Genomic DNA, 10,903 nt, shown 5'->3' with positions numbered 1-10,903 from the left:
CGACAAATGATTTCCTTCTTGATGAATCGGGCAACCACTTGCTTGGTGACATTAGCATAGGCAGCTGCTTCCACCCACTTGGTGAAATAATCAATCGCAACCAGGATGAAGCGATGTCCATTAGAAGCAGTAGGTTCAATCTTCCCAATCATATCGATGCCCCACATCGCGAATGGCCAAGGAGAATTCATGACATTCAGAGGGCTTGGTGGTACATGCACTTTATCTGCATAAATCTGACACTTGTGGCACTTCCGAGCGTATTTGAAACAATCGGATTCCATGGTTATCCAGTAATAACCGGCTCTCAACAACTTCTTGGCCATTGCATGACCACCAGCATGGGTACCGAAAGATCCCTCGTGTACTTCTTGCATCAACATGTCTGCTTCGTGTCTATCCACGCATCTGAGCAGAACCATGTCAAAGTTCCTCTTGTACAACACATCATCCTGATTCAAATAAAAGCTTCCAGCTAGCCTTCTCAGGGTCTTCTTGTCATTCTTTGACGCTCCTTCAGGATACTCCTGGCTTTTGAGGAAATTCTTAATGTCATAGTACCACGGCTTCTCATCCACAACAGACTCGGCTGCAAACACATACGCAGGCCTCTCGAGTCGATTCACAGCAACATGTGGCACATGATTCCACCAATGGACTTTGATCATAGAAGACAAAGTAGCCAAGGCATCAGCCATCTGATTTTCATCTCGGGGTACATGATACAACTTCACTGTCTTGAAGAAAGTCAGGATCCTTCTGGTGTAATCTCGATAAGGAATCAAATGCGGCTGATGAGTATTCCAATCTCCATTGACTTGGTTAATCACTAGAGAGGAATCTCCATAAACGTCCAGAGTTTTGATTCTTAGATCGATGGCTTCTTCAATCCCCATGATACAAGCCTCATACTCAGCTTCTTTGTTGGTTACGTCAAAAGTCAATCTGGCAGAAAAAGGTATATGTGCACCTTTAGGATTGATAAGTACTGCCCCAACATCATTTCCATTCACATTCACAGCCCCATCAAACATCAATGTCCACTTGTCATCAGGATCTGGTCCTTCCTTAACAAGAGGCTCTTCACAATCCTTCATCTTCAAGTACATGACATCTTCATCAGGGAATTCAAACATCATCGGCTGATAGTCATCAATCGGTTGCTCAACAAGGTAATCAGACAGAATACTACCTTTGATGGCCTTCTGCGACGTATACTGGATATCATACTCAGTTAGAATCATCTGCCAACGAGCCACTCGTCCAGTGAGAGCCGGCTTTTCAAAGATGTATTTCACTGGATCCATCTTAGAAATCAACAAGGTAGTATGGTTCAACATATACTGTCTCAGTCGGCGAGCAGCCCATGCCAAAGCACAACAAGTTTTCTCGAGCAGTGAATATCTTGTTTCACAGTCGATAAACTTTTTGCTAAGGTAGTATATTGCATGCTCTTTTCGACCAGACTCGTCATGCTGTCCCAATACACACCCCATCGAGTTCTCAGTCACCGAAAGGTACATTATCAGAGGCCTCCCAGGAACTGGAGGTATAAGGATTGGAGGTTTCTGCAAATATTCTTTTATCTTATCAAAAGCTTTTTGACAGTCATCATTCCACCTGATTGCTTGATCTTTTCTCAGCAATTTGAATATCGGTTTGCACGTAGCGGTTAGGTGAGATATGAACCGTGCAATGTAGTTCAGTCTCCCTAAAAACCCACAGACCTGCTTTTCCGTTTTTGGTTCAGGCATTTCTTGAATAGCTTTCACTTTCGCTGGATCAACCTCAATCCCCTTCTCACTGACAATGAAACCCAACAGTTTCCCGGATCTCACTCCAAACGTACACTTGTTTGGGTTCAGCCTCAGTTTGAACTTTCTCAGCCTTTCAAACAACTTCTGCAAGTTTACCAAGTGCTCCTCTTCTGTTTGAGACTTCGCAATCATATCATCCACGTACACTTCAATCTCTTTGTGCATCATGTCATGAAAGAGAGTCGTCATAGCCCTCTGATAGGTAGCACCGACATTCTTCAGCCCAAATGGCATCACCTTATAGCAGAACGTGCCCCAAGGTGTAATGAATGTCGTCTTTTCCATGTCTTCTGGCGCCATCTTGATCTGATTATAGCCAGAAAATCCATCCATGAAAGAGAAAACCGAGGATTGAGCAGTATTATCAACCAATACATCAATGTGAGGTAATGGGAAGTCATCTTTCGGACTGGCTCTGTTTAAATCTCGGTAATCGGCAGATATCCTGACTTTACCATCCTTCTTCGGCACGGGAACGATGTTGGCCACCCAAGGGGGATAACTGGTAACTGCCAGAAAACCCGCATCCAACTGCTTCTGAACCTCCTCTTTGATCTTGACAGCCATATCAGGACTAGTTCTGCGAAGCTTCTACTTTACCGAAGGACAATCTTCTTTGAGAGGTAGCCTGTGCACCACAATATCTGTATCTAATCCAGGCATATCTTGATATGACCATGCGAATATCTCCACATATTCTCTCAGCATTTCAATCAGCCCTCTCTTGACAGATTCCTCTAAAGCAGCCCCGATCTTGATCTCTTTCCTGGCGTCCTCAGTACCAAGGTTAACGATTTCCAACTCTTCTTGATGAGGTTGGATGACCCTTTCCTCCTGTTTCAATAATCTGACCAATTCTTTGGGGAGTTCACAATCTTCTTCACTCTCCTCTTCAGCTTGGTAAATGGGATTATCGAAATCATACTGAGCCATAACAGAATTGTTTTTAATGGAGTCCGCCAGATCAATTCTGCACGAACGATGTTCAATGCTTTGTTTTAGAAAAGAGTTCAAGAAAGTCACAAAAAACAAAAACATTGCCATTTTTATTGTTTTGAAAATGAAAATAAAAACAGAAAGACAGTGAGCACAAATTTGATTGCAAAACGTCCTTTATTAAAGATATCATTGAAAACATGATGTGGCCCTACAATGAACCACTACGCCCCGGGCAGAACGTAGGGTTTTGTGCAGAATGAAAAAAAGAAAGAAAATTACTCTGTTTGAAGAGTAACTTGGACTATTTCTTCGGCTGTCCAATTGTTGACCATTTCCCCTGGAGCACACGGACGCACCCAATTGTCCATATCATAATCACTGTCACCATCTTCACTACCGGTTGCAAAGACGTCACCATGATTCATCAACCCAGCGCTGGTGAAGGTACCTGGCCCTTTCTGAACACCCTGCTCTGCCTGAAGAGGTTGGTAGCCAATACCAAATTTGTCTTCCTTCACGGGCATGTCAACCATCTTACCCCAGCCTTCTGCATTGCCCGAGTTGACAACTTCCACAACTTGCTTGTAGGATGCGATTGAGGCACCTGACTTCTTCTGCTCAACAAAAGCCACCTTCTTAATCTCAATGGTCTCGAACGCTTGGCACAGAGTTTCATGGATCTCGCCATCCACCTCCACATACTTGAAAGAGGATAAATGACTCACAAGAATGTCCTCCTCGCCACACACAGTCACAACCTGACCATTCCGTACATACTTCAGCTTCTGATGGAGAGTTGACGAAACTGCCCCAGCCCCATGTATCCAGGGACGCCCCAATAAACAACTATATGCTGGTTGAATATCCATCACATAGAAGATAATGTTAAATACCTCCGGGCTTATCTTCACTGGCAACGTGACTTCACCCAAGACTGATCGCTTGGATCCGTCAAAAGCATGAACGATGAGATCACTCGGAGTAAGAACAACCCCTTCAACATCAATCTTGCTCAAAATCTTCTTGGGCAACACATTCAAAGAAGAGCCAGTATCCACTAACACATGTGACAACACTGCGCCTTTACACTCCATGGTGATATGCAGGGCTTTGTTATGATTGCGACCCTCAGGTGTCAGATCCAGATCTGTGAACCCCAACCCATGTCTAGTGCTCACATTCGCAATAACACCCTCGAGCTGATTGACAGAAATCTCCTGGGGCACGTAAGCCAGATTCAACATTTTCAGCAAGGCGTTACGGTGTGCCTCAGAACACAACAACAAAGAAAGGATAGAGATTTTGGACGGAGTTTGGTTCAGCTGGTCCACGATCTTATAATCACTTTTCTTAATGATCTTCATGAACTCCTCTACATCCTTCTCAAAGGAACCCTCAGGCACTTCCTTTTGCACAGGTCCTTCTTCTACCACAACTTGTTTACCTTTTGCCTTAGCAAGAGCCTTAGCATCACTATCTCTCAAAGTCTGCGGTGCAAACAAACGACCACTTCTTGTAAACCCTCCAGGTCCTCCCACATTGTCCACAGCCGGACCAACAATTACAGGAGTTCTGTTTGGCACACAAATTGTCACTGGAGCCTGATTCACTAGTCTGGTTTGACTTTCCGACCTTCTGTTGTTGCGGTAAGCATTGTCATATTTCCAAGGAACGGCCCTACTGTTCTCAACAGGTCTTCTATCAGAAGCAACAATAGTAGTAGGAGCACCAGCAGTTACCGGAGCAGATATGGTTATAGGGGTACCAACAGTTACGGGTGCACTAACAGTTCTCGGAGCACGTCCAGGACCCTCGGGCAGTTTGAAATAAATGGTGACAGTTGACACCACCCCACGATCTTTCACAGCCCGACTAAACTGTAAGCAACCCTCATCCATCAATCCTTGGATACCTCTCCTCAGTTGTATACAACCATTCTCTTGATCAACACAATCTGAACAACTCGCATCACAGCCCGGGAACACTCCCCCTTTCAACAGACGTTCCTTTACCACCATCAGTGACGTCTGAATATCTTCAACATCAACTACCAAATCCACGGCCTCCTCACCTTCCACACTGTTCACCCTGGGCCCACCATGTTGAGGCATAGGGTTGCTCACAACATTCGGAACAGGAGCAAAGTTGATTGTCTTAGCATCAATCAGATCCTGGACCTTATGATGAAAAGCCCGACAATTTTCAATGTGATGCCCCGGTGCATCGGAATGAAAGTCGCAACGGACATTGGCATCGTACCCAGCAGGTATCTTTGTTAACGGAGCCATGGTGCGTAATTCAACAAACCCCAACCTGAGCAGTTCAGGAAGCAACTCAGCATATGTCATCGGCAACGGGTCGAAACGACGATCCGACATTCTCTGTCTTGGCTGAAATGGGCGTTGCTGTTGTTGTTGTTGTGGTGGTGGTGGTGGTCCTCTTTGTTGTTGCTGAGGTTGAGTTGTTGGGATAGTCACAGTGGCAACCTGACGGTACTGTCCTCTATTCATACTTCTCCTATGATGCAAAGCATTAGTCTCACCCTCCCTTCTTCTGGGTGCCTCAGAAAATGGCTTCTTTGAACTCGAAGATGAAGAACCAGAATCCTGAATCTTACCTGCTTTGATAAGACTTTCAATTCTCTCTCCACAAATAACCACATCGGAAAAGCTACCGAACGGGCAACTCCCCATGCGGTCCATGAACACACCCTGTAATGTTCCAATAAACATATCCGTCAACTCTCTCTCCAACATCGGAGGTTGCACTCTTGCAGCTAACTCACGCCACCTCTGGGCGTACTCCTTGAAACTTTCACCAGATTTTTGGAACAGACTCTGCAGTTGGGTTCGGCTCGGAGCCATGTCCATATTGTGCTTATATTGCCTCAAGAAGGCTTCACCCATGTCCCTCCAGCTTCTAATGGATTCTCTCCTCAGATCCATATACCAGTCCAAAGACGCTCCAGACAAGCTATCTTGGAAAAGTAAATCCACATCTTCTCATCATCAGTGTATGCGGAGATCTTTCTGTAGTAAGCCTGCACATGGGTGCGAGGACAAGAAGTGCCATTATATTTGTCGAAGGATAGCGCTTTGAATTTATAAGGGATCCTTAGTCCGTCCACCAAACCCATATTCGTAACATCGAACCCCAAAGAGTTCTGGCATTCCATGGCACGGATTTTCTCAGCTAGGGCACCAACCTTCCTATCCCTCTCTTCAGTCCTTCCAACCTCATCATCATCACTGAGGAGAGTAAACATATCTTCCTGTCTGTCAACCAACGGAGCAGGCTGGCGAGCTGGAGCACGGGTCACTCTGGCATTAGCAGTCTCTGGAGCAATAGGTTGTCCTTTGATTCTGATACCCCTCAACTCATCACCCACGGCATAGTTGTTTATGGGAACAGCAGCAATAACAGTGTCATTGATTGGGCCTTCCTCTGGCAAAGTATGGTTGATAGGTGGAATCACAGCTTCCTGTCTCTGGACCAGGGCTCGAAGTTCCTCTTGCCTTTGCGCAACCCCTTGCATCATATTCATAAACTGGGCCATGTTAGCCCTCATCTCTGCCAATTCAGCTTGAACTTGGTCCATACTTCTCTGTTGATTCAGTCTTGTAGCGTAGCGGTGCGGACGACGATTAGCAATCCTGCCTGAAACAGGAACCAGAATGAGAAGTCTTCTTCAAAGATACCTGTAATGCAAGAATGATATGTCTATGATGCACATGATGCGTATGATGCATATGATATGTTTTATCATTTCTCAAGCATTCAAGAGCCTTATTCACTTTTTGAAAAAATGGCAACCTGCAACATAAACATCAAAGAAGCAACCTATACAGGATGACGAGCACAAGGTGAAATGTCAACAATCTCATCTATAACCATGAGCAATAAAGATCATACAAACATAGTTCAATCACAAATTCAAATCATCAGAGTAGAACAAGGAGTCCCATCCAACAATCCTGGAGGTGATTCTCAAAATAAACAACAAGGTAAACTAAGAAAGTCGTCCTCCAGGAATGAGAGTCTTCAGGTACTGGCACTGATCAATCAACCGGTCACATTCTGAACACTCGGGTAAAGGGGTGATCTTCTCCTTCAGTTGCCTTCTGAGCTCCACAACTTCTTCTCCCAGCTGGCTCTCTGATGCATGCCTTAGGTCCACTTCCTTCTTAAACTGAATATCTTTGTCTTTAAGCTGCCTTTCCAAGTCTCGTATCTTCTTCTGGTAATTGGCTTCCGCTCTTTGCAACCTCAAACGCTCACGGTGTTCTCCATCCAACATTGCTTCTATTTCCTCATAGGACCTCTTTTTGCTTCCCAATCTACTAGCACTTTCACCTTGCACTCCTTTGAGTTTATGGGCCAGACTCAACTTATCAGCTTTGGCTTTGTAAAGCTCCATCTGGATCTCTTGTTCCTTCTCTTTCAACCGACGATTCTCCATTAAGGCTTGTTTGTAATACTCAGCAGACACATTCTCAGAAAGGATCAAAGGAGTTTGCTCTTGCAATGGTTCCATCCTGTCAAATGGTAGCAACAAAGTTCCAACTCTATCCTTGACCCACTCAATGTAGGCAGGCATAGCAACGACAAACTTCTTCCATAAAATAGATCCATCCTTGACACCAATATGCTCCCAAGCTCTTCCCACTTGTTGCAATCTAGCTGGGTCACTCCGCTTCTCAAAGTACACACTCTCAGCTATCTCAGCATCTAGTGGCTTTTCATTCATGACAAACCCCAACTGACGGAGATAAATCACTGGGTTGTAATTGATGCAACCCTTAGTTCCTATGAGTGGAACATTACGAAACCCTCCACAACTCATAATGACATTACACACATTCATCCTGTAAGCTTGCCACTTGATATCATAAGATGTGAGTGACATAACCCTCTGAGTCCATTTGTGAGTGTTCTGAGTATCCACAAAAGGTCCACTGGTTGGTAGAAAAGACAAGAACCATCTGAGTAGCAAAGGGAGACAACACCTGATAGCTCCCCCCTTACCATGCCGACTGTGGATAGCATAATAAGTGTCAGCTAACAAGGTAGGAATCGGGTTTCCTCCGATGAAAATAGTGATTGCTGCAAGGTCCACAAAATTAGGCGTACTCGGGAACAAGACAATTCCATAGATCATGACAGCTAACTGAGCATTGAAAGCTTCCCAGTTCCCTTTCTTTGCTTCTTCCTTAGCCATTCTCACCAAGTACTTCAAAGGCAAACCCACAACATCACCACTTGATCTCCAATTGTCACTCACCTCCTTGATACCCAAATGGAGAGCCTTAGCAACAACCCTGAAATCAACCTCCTTGGGCACATCCAAGAAGGGCACCTGATATCTGATCGGGACATTCATCAGGATGGAATACTCTTCAAGAGTAGGAGCCAACTGATAATCCTGAAAGGTGAAGCAATGGAGCTCTGGATCATAGAACTGTAGGAGAGTCTGCAGAGGTACTGGATCTGCCACCATCTTCAACAGTGTCAAGATATCCCCATACTGGTCATCAAACCCCTTCCGATTACCGCCGGTCACAAGATTGCTCAACTCTACCAAAGATGTCAATGGCTCACGGTGAAAACTGTAGGTGCAAGTCTTCCTCTTCAACTCTGGAATGGCTGTCATCTCTCGCTGTGAACAGACTCCTGAATGAACCTGAGAAATGATATGCATGTACAAGTTAGTTTTTCTTCTCTTTTTTTTTATCATTTTTTTTGCATTATTTTTTTTTAAAATAAACATGCTATGATGCAAATGATGCAATTATGACTGGTTGGCCGTGTATCACAGGGCACAGGCTCAGAACTTTGGCGTCGGAACCAGAAACCACAAATCAAAGTCATCTGAAACCCATACTTCTGAACCAAGTCACCAACAGGACCAAACAGAAGTCACCAACAGGATGCGGTCACCAACATATCAAGTCACCAACAGATCAAGTCACCAACAGATCAAGTCACCAACAGTACCTGTAATGATTCATTCCCGCCCCACTCACGGGTGTCATCTAGGCCAGGGTAAGGTAAAGAGAAACGCATGATAAACGATCCTTTCAAGAATATCATCATATACACACCAGATGTATGCAACGATAATACCCCATCAGAATCTGAACTGCTCGTGATATCATGTTCCGCTAAGTGGCGCCATACCACCCGCTTCCCAGGAATCAATCTATTCCTAGGTGTCCTAAAGTTCACTCATAGCCTGGGTATTGGGCCTTTTACCTCTTGTGACTCCCACCCCACAGAGAGATAGACACACAACCAACACAATGAAAATATGATGCATGCAAACATAGATGCAAACATAGGTGCAAACATATACAATCACAGCATAATAATCATAAACGCAAACAGGAAACCGAATGCCAATCGCTGGACTTACATCAGACTCCGAACAAACAAACGCAAATAGGATACGGAACAAACAAACGCAAATTTGATGCAAGAAATGGCTTGTGAAATGACTTGAATCCAGCTCAATTTGGAGTTTCCATTAACACCTTCAAGCTTGTGGTATGCACGAATTTGAGAGGGATTCCACTAAACACACGTTGAATCATGCTCAGTAGCACTCCATGTTCATGATTATGCAAGAAAATTAGGGTGTTGTGTGTAGAATTTTGGAAAATCAATGAAGAGAAAATTGAGAGTGAAGAGGGATTTCTAGATCTGAAACTTTGTGTAATGAGCAATACAGTTATCATTAAGCTTTTATATGCTCTCCTAATCACTCTAAAATTATCATTAGGCCAAGTTTAATGGAGATTAGGAAGATATAAGGTGTATGCACAAATTACCATTTCACCTCATGAAGTTTCAAGCACACTTGGCAATGATTTGATCATAACTCCTTAACCATTCATCATAAACTCATGATCTTGGACTTTTTGGAAATGAGAGAGAAAGATATTCAACTTCCATGTTGGACAAAATTTCATTTGAAGCTTATTTGATGTTGGAAAGTCAAGTTGAAGTTGGTCCAAAAACTTGCCATTTTTGGAAACTTGAAATTACAGGTCACTTTCCATTTTTGGAAACTTTTGATCTGGCTTCAAAATCTTCAATGTAGACACTTGACATGATGAATAAACCTCTTTTGGACATGAATGAAGTGTCTCAGACCATTTCTCCACCTCCTAGCCCTCAGTTGACTTACAGTTGACTTTTATGGGCCTCAAATGACCTGGACATGTACTGATGACTTTGAGCCTCTAACACTTGGTCAAGTTGCTTCAAAATGAACTTTGGTTCATTGTAAGCTCTCTAGAATATTCATGTGGCTTTCACCTCAAGGAAATGCTTGGTTTCTTGCACTGGTGATTCTCCTTATGCCAGTCTTGACTGATGAGATGCAATGTAGTATGCAATGTTAATGTAATGTCAATGACCTAAAAAAGAAATGAATGAATGAATGGGGGTGCAAATTTGAGGTGCTACAGGAGGTTTCCATCCATCTCTCTTTTCAATATTTTTATCATTCGAAGAAAACAAATAACACTAACTGACATTCAAATCATAAAATTAGACTAAAAGGTTCCCGTTGAGTACAACGTACGTGAGGGGTGCGAGTAGCTTCCCCTTGCGTAATCGACTCCCGAACCCGGAGATGGTTATGACGACCAGTATTCTATTTTTTAAAGGTTTTATCGATATTTTCCTATTCCGTCATTGGGATAAATAAAGTTCGGTGGCGACTCTGTTCGAACTAATTTTTTCCGCGACCATCGCGAGGAATCGTATTTTTCGAGATGCGACACCTGTACCATCCTTGTGACTAGACCCATCGAAGTACAACTTACAAGGTTCTAATTCGAGATAGTCCAGTGCATTCGTACCTATGGAGTGGTCGACTATAAAGTCTGCTACCACTTGTCCTTTAACATCCCTTAATGGCATGTATGTTAAAGAAAATTCGATTAACGCTAATGCCCATTTCCCAATTCGACTATGAAAAATCGGTTTGGATAACATATGTTTAATAACTTCGAAATGAGATGAAACATACACATCAATAGGTTTTATATAATGCTTCAACTTTGTACAAGATAAATACAAGCATAAACACAAATTTTCAACTATGCTATACCTAGTTTCTGCATCATTTATGACCCTACTAA

The sequence above is a fragment of the Lathyrus oleraceus genome, chromosome 2 (genome assembly GCF_024323335.1).
Source record: "Lathyrus oleraceus cultivar Zhongwan6 chromosome 2, CAAS_Psat_ZW6_1.0, whole genome shotgun sequence".
Lineage (NCBI taxonomy): Eukaryota > Viridiplantae > Streptophyta > Magnoliopsida > Fabales > Fabaceae > Lathyrus > Lathyrus oleraceus.
Note: the sequence above shows the minus strand (reverse complement) of the source record.